We start from the raw sequence: 15,200 nt of genomic DNA on the forward strand, positions 1-15,200 counted from the left end.
ATCTAAAATCAAGTACTGCAAAACAAGACTGTCATCCTGTAAAATACTAATTAATAATCCCATAGGTCATCTGTGCAAGCATGGAAGTGACCCATAATTACATTTTATTATTTGGTGGCCTCCAGCAGTCATAGTAATTATGATGGGCGCAAAGGAGGAAGTCAGGTGACGTAGTACATCGAGTCACAATGTCTGTGCAGGGAGGAGGTTGGGGTGCATCGTTGGCTCGACAAAACTCAGGACTTTGACACATGTTTTTTAACCCATGATCATTTGACAACCTCAACCACATGTTAATGATTGTTGCTATGACTACAACAGTCCAGTATTCTCCTATGGGTCGTATCCATGAGTAGAGACAAACAACCTATATGATCATTTACGTTGGAGGGCTTGTTGGTTTAACTGTAGTGAGGGCCAAGAAATTCTGGTTTCTAATGCAACATGACTCCACTTGGTAAGGACATGACTGAGCAAGTGAGAAACCAGATTGCAAGACTTCAAAAAGAGGGGAGAGGGTAAGAGAGCATCAGTAGGCCACTGAACGTAAGATGACAGAACACAGCTGCAGCAGTGGATAGGAAGCATATGAGCAGCCGAGCCACTAATAGCAGAAGGCGCAATGGCTGTCCTTCACATCTTGTCACAACCTTGCACTGAAAAGGGACTTGAAAAGCAGCATTAAAAGTTGGCAGCACATTGTTAAGTCAGATGAAACCAAAAATAAATTTGTTTGGATCAGATGCATGCAGCATGTTTAGCGTGGACCTTGCCAATGACTGCATAGTACCAACTGTTCAACATGGAGGTGGGAGTGCAGTGATATGGGGCTGTATGTGTGCATCAGGTGTAGGGGAGATGAAATTTATAGATGGCATTACGGATGCAGGTTTGTGTGCTCATATACTGAATGAGAAGACTCCCAGTCTCAAGAAGCTTGGCAGGAGAGGAATTTTCCAATGTGACGATGATTCCACACACACTGCAAAAAAATAAAAAATAAAAAAATCACACGAGTTTGTAAAGAAGACAAAAGTGAAAACCAGCAATAAAACCACTCCAGCAAAGAGCAGCCGAAAAGAATAATTTGTGAAGAATGACACGTCTCCACAGATCTGTGGTTACATCCATGGCCAGGAGGATCAAAACTGTCAGCAAAAGTAAAGGTGGCCATACAAAATATGAAAAAAAAAAAAAAAAAAAAAAAATTTAAATAGAATCTCACTAATGAGGGCTGTACTGCCTTTTGTTTCAGTTGGTTTTCAGATACAGAACTTTCATTACAATTTAATTAGTCAAACATCTCTGTTTTTTTTTTTTATTAATTGGCTTCATTCTACTTCAACTTTGGCTAAAAATAAATGAAATTGTATTACATGTATAGGATGTGTAATTATATAACATTTTAGCGATAATGACCATGGTTGTACTCACTTTTGTTGTACTGTATCTTGTATGGGGACACAAGCAGCTCATTATTTCTGATTAGCCCCACCATTTCAGACTTGTTGCTGCCTGCTTTGCACAAACTGTCACTGTTCTTTCTGCCAGCACATACCACCATACCAGAGAATTAGGGAGTAAGAGAGAGGCTGTACGGCTGCTTGTGTTGACATCAGAAGTTCACTGTTTTCTGTGGCTGTGGCTGAAAAGACTTGCACTGGAAGCTGCTCTATGTCAGCAAAGACAAAAGATGCTGAAGCTGACGCAGTGTGTTGACGTGTGAGCGAGAGGACGGGGTCACACCACTATACAGAGGCAGGCAGATAAAGGGGGAGAGTGAGAACGCATAAGAAGCCCAGGGGATCTGACAACACACAGGCTTGAATATCAAGTTACTGAGAGAGGCCTCAAAGCTTTGACAGAGATGATAGAGCCAGCCCCACATTGGCTGGAGCACATAGCAGCCATCCAATAAAATCTCAAGCATGCATCAGAGGACCTCGGCTCCAGATAAGGCTGGCAGCACTACCTTCCCTTTGACATCAATCTGTAAGCTCATTCACTCGCTGTGACTTTTTGTCAAGATACCTAAAACTATGCATGATAAAATCATATATGAAGTTTTCTATGTTGTCGATTTGGCTGTTTGTATCAGCCAGAATGTGGAAATACCTCTCAGCATTTGATTGGTTACAGCTAAATGAAAGAATGATGATAGCCAAGTGGCTCTGAGACAACTTATTGTCTCCTTTCACTTCCAAGATCCCCCTTTGAAAATCATCCTGTTCTTTGTTCATCAGTGTCTCCAAGCATCTTTTGAAAACCATCACTCACATAAAGCTGTTATGGTATCTATAAAATTTGTTTCCATTTAAAGGCATCATCAGAAGGTTCTGCAACTATAACATAACATGAATGAAGGAAACATGAATCTAATTATGATCTGAAGTTTTTTTGTTAATTGTAAAATATTACCATTAGGTGTTGCCAAATGTTCACCATATGAATGGCGAATGGGTGCATGTGGCTGAATGCAAAACATGTTGGCTCTGTCCCTTGTGTCCACATAGCAGCTGGATTTTAATGTATCATTTTGTCCCCGTGAACGCGCAGAACAGATGCATTTATTTTAACTAATATAGATCAACATTTGGCAAACTGCCTTCAGCGGGACAAAATAGTTTGGCCCACAAACATATCTTTGAATGCCCCTGCATTAAAACCGCATTCATCTATTTTTGACAAAGAGACTGATTCCCAAGCAAATTCAAAGCCCAAGCGATGAAATTGATTTGGCCAACATGTTAGCAAATGATTGCTGACTGTAAGCTCTGTAAGCTCCTGTGTTGAGAGCCCATTGTTCTCTACAAGATGCCATCATTTCTGTTTTGTCAGTCTGGTAAACAAAACAATGAAGTGAAGCTGTGTAGAGCTGCAGACTGGTGTTGATTCTCAGTGGGACTGTCAGAGTCAGCAGCTCCTTCACAAAACCATGAGCCCTTTCATTCAGTGTTACTGGATGGATGGATTTTTTCATTCTCATTTAACATTTCGATTGTGATAGTTTTTATTTTGAGAATAACTTCGTCAACATAAGATTTTAAAGACATAGTGGAAGAAGTGTGGCCAAAAACAAACACCAATACAAGTGTTGCATCCTCTTGTGTTTCTGAAGACAATTTACCCTATTAATTGTGAAGGAATTCTGCATGTTGAGTGGTTAATTTCAAGCACCCCAAAGTCACTTTAACGTCGCTTCACATCTCCTCTGAGACTGTCGTTCATTACAACAACAACTCAAAACTCAAACTGCCTGTTTATCAGAGACTACAGTGGATGGCAGTATGGACAAATTGAGGCGTAATTACAGTGTTGCGTTGCAAGAGACTTTTCATCACCGCAGAAAGCACTCCACGCAAATTATTCAGTGTGGAGATGAAGAGAGACAGAGAGAGAGGTTTTACTTGCTGGTGTCAGGAAAACAAGCGCTGAGCTTTTCAGCTTCAAAAGTCTGAAGAGTGGGAGCCATTTGTAAACGGGATCCCTTGAGGGGGGTCATGTTTGGAAAAAGAGAGAGACTCACAGAACTGAGAGAGAAACATGTAACTATCAGATTAGCTCTTTGAATTAGCACACTGGAGACGTCCTACTTAGATAGACGTACTTCCTTAGAAAGACTGTTGGACTAATCAACATCCTTATGACAAATCAGAATTGAGTTCAATTATCAAGAGGGTTGAAAATTATAAAAAGATTCATTTTCAATCAGGATAAAAAGAGTTTTTATCCTGATTCAAAATGAGGTAAAACAACCACAGATGACATGGTCATTTTGACTCTTTGACTTTTTGGTTCTTTTGTGTCTCTCTGTAGTCATTTTGTAACTCATCTGTTTGAGTTTTGAATTTATCTACAGTTTTTTGGTCTCTCTTTGTAGTTGCTTTGTGTTTCTCTGCAGTCGTTCGCTTCTCTCTGTGGTCTTTTTGTGTCTCTTAACTGACGTTCAAGCAAAACATATTGACACTTCCTTCATACAGATTCTCTGTCCCAGGCAGAGAATTATCATCTTATTCTGTGTTTCCACTCAGCTCTACTTAGTGTTTTAGCATCATTCAACTCCTTATTTTGGTTTTACAACCAACAACTTTACTGTGTTGTGTTGCTCCCAGATAATGCAGGCAGATGTTTTCAGTCAAAAAACTCTGACAATCTCATGCTAAGCTTCCTGCCCAGCACCAAACATTGGCCAAAGTTAGCAACAACCTAGTGAACACAGTGGAGCATTTAGAGTCTAAACAGCCTGATCTTTCCCTCAGGAGTTAGTAGGGACCACAAACAGAGCTAAAGGACAGTGAATGTTGGAGTTACACTCATCAGTCTTAGACTGTACCAAACACAATAACAAATATATGTCAGTATTGTGTTTACAGATTGTTCTGCTGTCCCAGAGATGCCCCAAAAATATGGCTGCTTTACCTTCAACACTGAAATTAATAATAAGAAAACTATGGAGCTATATTTGTGCTTTAAATATTTGTGTTTGCTATTATCCACAGAAGTGACCAATGATAACCTCTTTCACTCAGGTTTACTCATTTGTCTTACCTCAGTATCTCTGCTGTGTGCTTGTAAGCCCTTGGATGCTCACTCACAGTGTTTCTCTTGCTTTCCCGACACCTCTGCTGTGAGCACTCACAGGGAAAAAAATTGTCTATGCTCAAAATGTCTTATCACACGCTCAGGAGGATGCACTACTATCATGTGATGTTATCTGCTGCAACATCTCTGCATTACATTCCACCTTTATAAAGTTCAGCATATTCTGTTTTTCTTGACTGTGTTAGAAAGGTATTGATTAAACTCAGCTGACTGTGGTTTGTGTTGGTATTGCATTAGATTGCATTATACTGAAAGGTGTTTCCAGTATTTTGTCCACAGTAAGCACAAGATTAGAAAAACAAGCAGGAAAATACTAAAATAGCTATAAAATACTGGTTGCAAGTGCATGCATAGAGTAGTCACAAGTTGATTTGCTGTATCTTTATTCATTGAAGAAGAGCGGTTTGGTATTGACCACCTTGACCAGCAGTGTTAATTATCTTGTACGATGCTGTGGTCAAGGAAAAACCTTGGCTGTGGAACATCAACAACACATTTTTACACTTAATACATCCTCATTACCTATTTGGCTTTTCTGAAGTATGAAAAAGTGGGATACAGTAGAAACAGGGACTGACATATTTTCTGAGATCTCCATATTCAGGCTGCAGCTATTCTCTAAAGGGAGGGGAGATATGAGGGAGAATGTGGTAAAAAAAGAGAGACAAGCCAGGAGTTGGTTAAGCGTGAGTGTGCATGCTTGCTGGTACATGTTGTACATGTTGTGTGGGTTTGCCTTTGTGTTAGCACGCCTGTGTTACATGTGGTGAGAGAATCTTGACTTGAGCGTATGAAGTTACAAGCAAAGATATGGATACAAATAGAAATGCAGAGTGGAGGAGTGGGGGTAGAGGGAGTCAGAGAGAGGGAGTCTTTGTATCTGTGAGGATCGCAGAAGATACAGACCTGAATATTAACTCACAGAGACCCTATAGAGCTTTAATTATTGATTACCGATGAGTATTCATGGCCAAACCCAACACGTGATCTGCTGACAATCAGCTGAAAGGATATTATATAGTACGTAGAAATTCAATGAGCAAACTCCTTCCTGAAAAGTTTTACATAGCACCAGGTCTTATGAGACCCGGAACAATGAAATCTTAAAGCAGAGCCCTGTGTAAACCACAAAGGGAAGCTAAGAGAGGGACAGGATGGTAGACAGTACAGTAGCGCCGCTAACAGTCGCTTGTGTTGTGTTGAGCACTTTCCTGAGAGATGGATTAGACTGGATTAAACAAGACTAGTTCTGGAGCAAAATACAGATATACAAAAACCTTTCTGATGCCGGTTTATGTGCTGCTGATACATCTCAGTGCCTGTTTCCATCCCTCAGTTCTGCCTCTCATCAGCCTACTGGTGCTGTCGCACTGCATCGCGGCGGGAGATTACTAACGCTTAATTTCATTTGTCTAATTGGAAGCTAATTCTCACATGCTGCAGATGGAGGCTAAAAGGCACTGCAGTGGCCCCAAGGTAACTCAGTGGTAACCTCTCCGTTTTATTCCGTGCTCAAGTTCAACTTAGCTCCAGTGACTTCATTTCACACTTCATCTCCCTTCCAGTCACATCCACTCACACACACACACAAACACACAAGTACAAACAGATCACACAGATGCACACAGGCTTCATGCTCACACACACACACACACACACACACACACACACACACACACACACACAGCAACATGGACTCAACACAGGCAAGTCCAGTCGCAATTCATGACATTTCCAGAGAATGTTTGAATCATGAACAATCAACCTACACAAATTAGGCTGCCACACTTGGCAGAGTACAGCTTGATGCGTGCATTATTACATTAAACAGCTGTGAGTGTATTTTCCTTCTTGATATTTTCCTCTTAGACAATGATTGCTTGATTGCTTTTGCATTCTTTTCCCTACTAAAATGAAATACTAAAAGAACTGCAAGTGGCGTTTCAGCTGCTTTATTTCATGGTCTACAAGGGAAATACATGACACAATGTCAAACTTCTATCAATTTGGCATTGGTATTCTGTTTGAAATGAGCGAAATCTACAAACTGGGAAGCCCATAATGCTCTGCAGTTCTGTTCCATCTGTTAGAGAACTCAGAGTAGCAGGCACTTGGACTCTGTCTCTGTGTCCTCATGATGCTGAGAGGCCTCACAACACGGTGCTCATGTTCAGCCTGACCTTAGCATGGTCAAATCAGAGTAGATGGCACTTTACAGCATGGAGCCACTCAAAACGCTGACAGCCCAGTACATAAAAAACTCTGGGTGGGAGCTGTGGAAATGATTGTGTGGCCATAAGCAAGGAGCGCAGTCGTGATATGTGATAATATGTGGCGTCTATCCCAGCTGACACTGGGCACACACACCATGGACAGGTCGCCATTACATGGCTGAAACACAATGATTCACAGCTAACTCACAGCTTCTGGTAGTTTAGAATCAGCTATTAACCTAACCAGACCAAACTATTCAAAGTTCAAAAATAGAAAATACCAAAAAGTAAATTCAGGGCAAAAGTGCCAGCTGGCACCAGGCATAACTGTGACTTTTCTCAGTTTTTCTTATTTTTTAACAAAATTGTTTGTGATAAAAGCATGGAATAAAAAAAAAATTAAAAAATTAAAAAATAAATAAATAAAAGATTTTTCCATCCTGCATGAAGATTGACAAAAACTATGTGGTTACGCAGCAAAGCACTAATAAAGAAGAAGAATTCATAAATAAATAATCCACAATTTTAAATATTTATAATGTCAACTTTGGAAATGTTTCCTGAAAATGTTTTATTTGTTTAGCCTCAAGGATACATACACACAATCCATTTTGATGATTAACACTTTTGTTTGTTTACAGGAAAATATTTTGAAAATTTCCTTATTTGGTAAAAGGATAATATCGATACCACTCTCACATTTGTGCATTAAGTACAACACTTACAGCAAGCAGGCAGATAGCCTAGCTTAGCACTGGGAATTGAAACAGGCGGAAACAGCGACCCTTGCTCACTTCCAGTAAACATTACCCATCTTGTTTGTTTATTCTGCAGCCTACACAAAAAGTAAAGCGGTTTTATAGGGAGCTGTTATTTCTTGATGAATAACAGGATGCTTGTCGTCCCACTGAGGTTGCAGGCAGCACCGTGGTTCCACAGGACTGAGTGATGGAAAAACTGTTCATCATTATCAAAGAGTTACACTCCCTATTACTGTTTCTTAATGTTTGTACTAAAGCCCAGACACAAAGGTGGTATTCTTCTCTAACTCTCTGTGAAAAAAGCAAATAAGCATACTTCCCAAGGCAGTTATTATATGTTAGAGAGGATTAAGTCCAAATACTATGTCCCAGCAAATGTTCTGACAATAAAAAAATCAACTCTCAGAGGTGATAGCTAATTACTGAAAGCTCCCTCAAGATTAGCCAGGTGAAATGATGATGTGTTTAAGGTACACAGTTTAGGGCTCATACTGTTGTCCTCTCAGTCATTTGGTGATTTAAGGATGGTGGGGTGAGCTTAAAGTGAGTCATATGGTGCCTGCGGTATGTGTCCTTCAGGCAGTTTGAACGTATTTTTGGTGTGTGGGTGTGTGTGTGTGTGTGTGTGTGTGTGTGTGTGTGTGTGTGTGTGTGTGTGTGTGTGTGTGTGTGTACACCACCATCTGTGGCCTGGTCACCAGCCTAGAGTTTTTTTCTGCCAATGGTTCCCTTAAAGAAAGATTGTTAGGGGGCAGGTTGAGAATCATTGCTGATCCCCCCCCCCCAACACACACAAGCAGGCGCACAGATCATCTTAATGGACTTTTGCATCAATGCTTTTTAAACAATGAGAGTTTGAAATTGGCTTCTGTGTCAAAAATATTCAGGGTTGAAGAGGTTTAAGAAACGTATATTTCCATCCTATTGTTCTATTTATCCTTTTCTTTCCACCCCCCCTTCTCCCCTCTCTGTGTTATACACCGCCAAATCCCAAAGCAAGACACAAGCATCAGACTTTCACCCAACTGTTCCTATCAGATCAAAGAGATGAATATGAGTATTTAAAATGACTCAGTCCCTTCAATCCCATTTCAGTGATCCATTTTTCCTGACAGCTTTGAGGCTGAGGAAGTGTTTTGCTGAGGAGCAGGGCCTGAAATCACTCTTGCACTGTGTGGCTCATAAATAGTGGAGTGCTATAAACTGATCTTTTTACTGTTAAGGGTCGAACATTTACAGTATTTCATTATGGATGTGACCGAGAGCTCAGATATCATAGTGTTATAATGTGGCAGAGGTTTGCTGCTGAAAATGAGAGAGGTCCCTGCCTTGTGTTGAGTTTGCCACAGTATGGTAATGGCCATCTGTTGGTGGTGCAGCAGTGCAGTAAACTACCTCTGATAGTCAGACAAGAGGAGACACACACACACACAAACCTAAAGCTAAACACACACACACACACACACACACACACACACACACACACACACACAATTCAAACCTTCAAACATGCACGGTGTACAACAATGACATCTCTCGAGTCTCAAGCAATACATGTGTGACTGTGTGTGTGTTTCCATGGCTTGTCTACAATGCTCTGGGGTGAGTCAGACAGGGGACAGAGGAGGATTGGGCTTCAACATGAGGATGAGGAGGGTCATGAATTTATACTGTTTAGACCACAAAATAGTTAGAGGACACACTCTTGTGCCTGGCCTGCACAAAACACCCTGTCCCCTAGAAATGATATTTATATACTAACAATTTGCAGTGGTACATCTGAAGGAAACTTAATTCCACTCCACTAAGGTCCAGATTGAATTATCTCAACAACAACTCAGTGAATTGCCATGAAATCTGGTACAAACCTTCATGCCCAAGCCCTTCAGGGTGAGCTGTAATAACTTTATCCCTATGACTTCTCATGTAGCTTTTTATTTTTAGGAAATAAAATGAGATGGTGAACATGGAAAACATTACACCTGCTAAACAACATGTCAGCATTGTCATTGTGATCATGATAAAGGGGAAACATTTTTCCCCTTTATTTGTAAATTTCAGGTTATTTATTTATTACAACTTATTACAAGTGATCCAAACTCACATGGACTAACAGGTAACTTGTTCAATTTCGGTGACCTGTCATCCTGCTAGGGTTGTGAACGATAAACCGATGCAACCGGATATTCGGTTCAACAAGTGAGAGATACGGCTGCATCGGTAGCAGCCTCCTCAATCGATACGAATTATCAATGAATTCCTAGATGAATCGGTTATAGAGTCATGGATCGGGTATCGCGAGACTTTGAATCGGTTGGCGGCATTACACACGCGCCAGGTCTCTAAAACAACGCGAGAGCTGAGGCTGCCTGTGAAACGCCGTAGCTGCCTAGCTGGTATTAGCATGAGTGATAAACAAGGGACGACACGGAAAATGGAGGAGGTGGAGAACGAAAGCGTCAGCCTGACCGAAGGTGATAATGCACCGAGAAAGATTTTCGATGCATCGGGGAAACAAAAATCCAAGGTGTGGACCGTTTTGGGGTTTTATAAGAAGGAGGGGAAGCTCGAACAAAGTTTGTTGTTACTATTCTGTGCTACTTTTACCTCTGGAGTTCCCATCCAACGATTCAGCCAGACTTTTTTTTGGTCCATGTCTAAAAATAAATACATTGACATGTGATTTTGTTGTTCTGTTTTTTTTTTTTTTTGCCAGTGCCAGCCTTTTACATATTTAAAAAGAAACTATTGCACTGTCACTTTCATAGACTTGGCTTCTTTATTATATAAAATATCTACAACAAATATTAACCATAGAATCGAATCGTATCGTTCTTACACTGTATGGAATCGATTCGTATCGAATCGGTCTGTAATAAAAGGATATCGTTTTTGAATCGAATCGTAACCTGTGTATCTAGATGCATATCGAATCGTTTATCACAGAGAGATTTGCAACCCTACATCCTGCACACACTTAGTTTGTCTGACTAATGTCACATCTCGCTGCACTTCAGGGTGCTTGAACATTTTATTTATCTTCTAGTCTCAAAGAGCTCAAGGTTCCAGCAGGCACCTGAAACCCGAGCTCAACAAGTAAATGTGGCTAAACAACAAAAAGTAAAAGGATAATAAGCTTGAATCTTGAAGCTTGAAAGCCACAGGATTATGAATTATTGTCTTGATTTTTTAGGCATTCCACATTTTAAAGGCTACCACTTCAACTCTGCCCAAGCTTAATGGAGTCTGTGAGTATTAATTATATATAAGACTGTGTCCAAGCTTAAAATTCATATACTGTTTATGTTGTAGTATATTACATTTGAAATGGTCCTATTAGATCTTAATTTTAAAATTACAAAGCTGTGATGACAATGTATACTGATAATTTTCTTCTTGATTATGCACCTAAATAATTCGATCACTCTCTCACTTTAAAATAAGTTCCAAATCTGTAACTATGGGTAATAGAAAGAGAAATGATCCCATTTCCAAATGGGTGCAAGAGTTAATTACACTTTTAATTACAATTCTGCTTTCTCATTTTTTTTCAATTTCGACAAAATAAAACAGAACGCTTTCTGAATTAACTCACTGTAAGTTACAGATGCAATAACATCATTCCTCAAATACTGCAAATTATCGCTTTCCTGTTCCTTGTGGTGTAGAAAAAGCAGCTGCAATGCCTTGCCCTGCAGTAATAAAATCCTCCAGGCAGTTTGTCTGGTTTAGCATTAAAAAGCCCAGTACTCGTGACAAATATCTGTAGCTACAATGTGGTATTTTCACAGAAGTAGGTAATGATTATTAGCAGTGTTAGAGAATATAAAAGTGAATTAGGAAGATGGATAGTCTAAGTGACATATTCTAGTATTTGCACAAATATAAAAATGATACAAAGAACTCGGGATGTAAGCTGCATGTTCATGTAAGTTTCTTTGGTTACTGCTACAAAAGCACTTTATCCTTTTCAGATGAAGCATAAATCTTGGTTGGAGATTTGCAGTGTCATTAAACATTATGGATTTCTCTAAATATTTTTTTCTGCAGGGGCTCCAGAAATATTTCTACATGTTGACAAAAACATGTTTACTGTGCTGTTTGAACTTTGCATCACCAATGTGTAGCGAACACATTTGCATCACCAATGTGTAGCGAACAATGCATTACAAATAGTTTCATCAGATGCTGTCATGTGGTTTTCATGAAGGCACTGTACAGTATGTCACAGAGCGCATCTGTATGTATACACACACACACACACACACACACACTTACACTTTGTTATTTGATCCAAAACACTCAAGGTAAATTGGAAGCATCTCACATCTTTATCTGTAGCCCTAAGACGGGAGGGAGAGGTGGTGACTCGCTACTTCATCTTATCTACTGTGAACTCTATATAGACAAATCCCTGTTATTATGCTTTTGATAAAGCTTGGAAGCCTGGGACTTGCCAGAATGTTGTGAGAGATTTGCCTCACAGAGTGATGTGACATTCATGTTGTGGGATGAGATGACACACACATACATACACTTCACAACTTGTCCACGTAGCCAAGCAACAAGCAGACAATAAAATACACACACACACATATGTGTGACAGATGAAGTAATGCCATAAATGCTAAAATAGACCAAGAAGACAAAATAATATTACAAAGTAACGTTTTTTCTGGTATGACACAGGGTATCTTTTGTGTTATTATGTTTTAGGCTGTTACTGATTTATTGTCAGTTGCAGTAGTAAAGAGTGTTCTTCCTCCAAATTAAACAACAAATCATGCCATTTGTCCATACCCAACAACATGAGTAAGCCTTTAATGATCAGAAGCCTGTATCATCAGGTCAGCATCATTTGTCTGTGCTTTCACAAATCACTTTTGGAAATCAACTTTTGTGACAACACTATAGTTAAGTCTTTGTCACCTGAATGTAAACACACAGACATACAAAAATGTATGTTGTTTTGGGGCAGTGTCTATTTGGGAGTACGGTCTCCTCTTAGTATGTTTTATGCTTGTATCGTCACCCAAATAATAGTAATAAGATAGTTACATGAGGGCTCCAGTAGGGGGAGCTGGACCATCCCACTCCCTTTCATACAGATATAATGAGTCTGTATTGTGATTGTTAATGATAATTAATACTCCTCTTTCAAGTTGTGAGCCCCTCATATCACTGATTTATGTTAACTTGTGCTGGGTGACCATGTGCACTTCTGGACACCATTTGTGTTTTAGTGTGGTTTTGTCTTGAAGATGTGACTGAGCTAGCTTGCTTTTTCTACTGGTAACCACACTGGCAAAAAAAGATGAATAAAACAGTGACACGTCGTCACCTTTATTACCTTCTAGCAAACATTTGTAGCAAACAGTTCCAGAGCAACATCACTCCTCAGGGTATTACCTAGCTCTTTAGCTGCTAAATGCTCTACTACGTTAAGCTAGTAGCTAACTGAAAGAGCAAGAATCCTCTGAATCAAATTGTTAAATGGTCCAGTAAGCTGGCTTGTGAGTCACAGCTTATCCAATCGTCCCTGTACACCAGACAGCTACAGAGATAGCTGGCTCGATTTAAATGGTTCGTGGCACCAAAGAGCAGGACAAAACGGCATGAAGAGAGCTTTGTTCCAGGCATCACTTATATGAATAAGATGTAATAACACTGCGTAGAAGTGATGTTTAATTTATTCATTTATTTATTTTAATTTACCTTGTGCACTTTTTTCCTGTGATTGAAGACTGATTTCATGGTCAACCAAATTTACCTACAGGTACAAATTAAGTAACCGAACCTAACTTTCTCTGTCAGGCACTTGGTGCTGAGCAGATAGTGTACAGTGTTTTTTTTATTTTTAGAACTTAAAAAAAAAAAAATCAACCTGCTGTTGAAAACAACACTGTGAGAGCAGTAAGAATGAACCACAACAGTAAAGTTTGAAGCTGGACAGCTACACAATGAGCACAAACTTGCTATAAAGCTCCACAAAGGTGAGGGGAGCTGCAGATTCAGGTGATAATTCCCTGATGGTTCGTCACTAGGACTCATAACTTTCACATCTTGTTGTGATCCAGGACACATGTAGGGGTCACATATTGTTTTCACATTGTCATTTGATATATTTATAGTATATAAATATAAATTACATTAATGCTTTGCCAAGTACAGCACAGAGGTCTTAAGTACAGTAGAGAGTCTGCAGTGACCTGCAGTTGTGTCTGTATTGATTGTATGATGATATTTTGACATACCAGATATAATAAAGATGATCTAAAAGTGCATTGTGATGCCTTAACACAAAAGAGCTTTTTCACATTCACATACAAACACAGGCCGAGGATCTAAAATTATATTTCAGAGTTGATTCCATTCAGCATATTTTTTAACACTTGCTGCAATGTTCTGATGATGACTGGCACTTTTCATATTAAATGTCACCAGATGACTGCTTCCGAGGGGCGAAAAACCTCTAGGTGAACTTAAGTTGTTACATTCTGTTCCCCATACAATACTGTTTACCTCATTCACAAAGTGTCTACAACAACAACACGCTCGGTCAACTTCTGATGGCTCAACTGTTCCTAAACACATTCAAACTCAACAACAGAGACAGAAAAGGGAAATGTAGGGGAAAAAGTAAAAAGGCGAAAAACTCCACCTGGGCAGCAAAAGAAATGGAGGCAAGTGTGGATCTAATTTCCCATGGTGCACTACTTCCTTGTGCTGTGCAGCTTGTGGTGGTGTTGACTGATGAAGCCTGGCCCCGGCTCACCTGTGACGGCCTTCTCTCCAAGGTTCTGGGAACTTCTTCCCCCAGCTCTGCCTACAACTCACACACGACAGCCTTCATTATAACTACTGTACATCCCAGTTTCCAGTGTCCCTGTACCTTCACTCCAGTTCCCAATTTCTCCCTATAACCCTTTTCCCACTTCTATCCCCATTATCATTATGAGCTCCTCTTCTCCACTGAGCCTCGCCTTCTTGAGCACCAGCTCCACTTTAACCCCGGCAATATATCACATCCTCCCATACTGTCCTCTTCAGCACCTGGCAGGAATATATATCTATGTCTCTGGTGATTAGCCCTTTGGTAAATTTACCCAAGCGTTCTAGCCTGGCGTCAGACCTCTTCATCTCTGTGTGCATTATGTGTTTTCAGTAATTCAATAGGTCTGGTGTTGTGCTGTTAACAGCTGTCTCCTTGTTTGGCGAGAAAAAAAAATCTAATTCAAGCTTTGTAGGCAGTAGGTCTGTCACGATATCTGATTTCACTGCACAATAATTGTGGCCAGAAGAATTCATGATCCTGATTATTTTCATATCTATGGAAAACTGGGAAAAGAAAATAGCAATATTAATAATTCTATCAGTCAAATTCATCTTTATCTGTTTTTCTTTGTTTATTGTGTGTTTTGTCTCTCATTTTGTTAATGATAATGATTAAAGTTTAATAGGGAGGGAGGTGGCAAGAGAGTCTGTAACCATAATTGTACAAAAGAGTACAAAAAGAACAATTACACCTAATGGATAATGAAAAGGCAAACAGATAAACTGATAAATCAAAGTATAAATAGCAGCACATGGAGTCCTTCTTCTGCCTAAAGCATAGTGGTAGCCA

The 15,200-nt window shown here is 39.8% G+C and overlaps 1 protein-coding gene across 1 annotated transcript in view; it reads right to left on the bottom strand.

The window, feature by feature from the left end:
* Window positions 1–15,200, bottom strand: part of il1rapl1a (interleukin 1 receptor accessory protein-like 1a) — a 254,557-nt gene that overhangs the window by 215,060 nt on the left and 24,297 nt on the right. The window lies entirely within an intron of this gene.

Source organism: Trachinotus anak, unplaced genomic scaffold (assembly GCF_046630095.1).
Source record: "Trachinotus anak isolate AG129_WGS33_773 ecotype Australia unplaced genomic scaffold, CSIRO_AGI_Tana_v1 ptg000001l, whole genome shotgun sequence".
Lineage (NCBI taxonomy): Eukaryota > Metazoa > Chordata > Actinopteri > Carangiformes > Carangidae > Trachinotus > Trachinotus anak.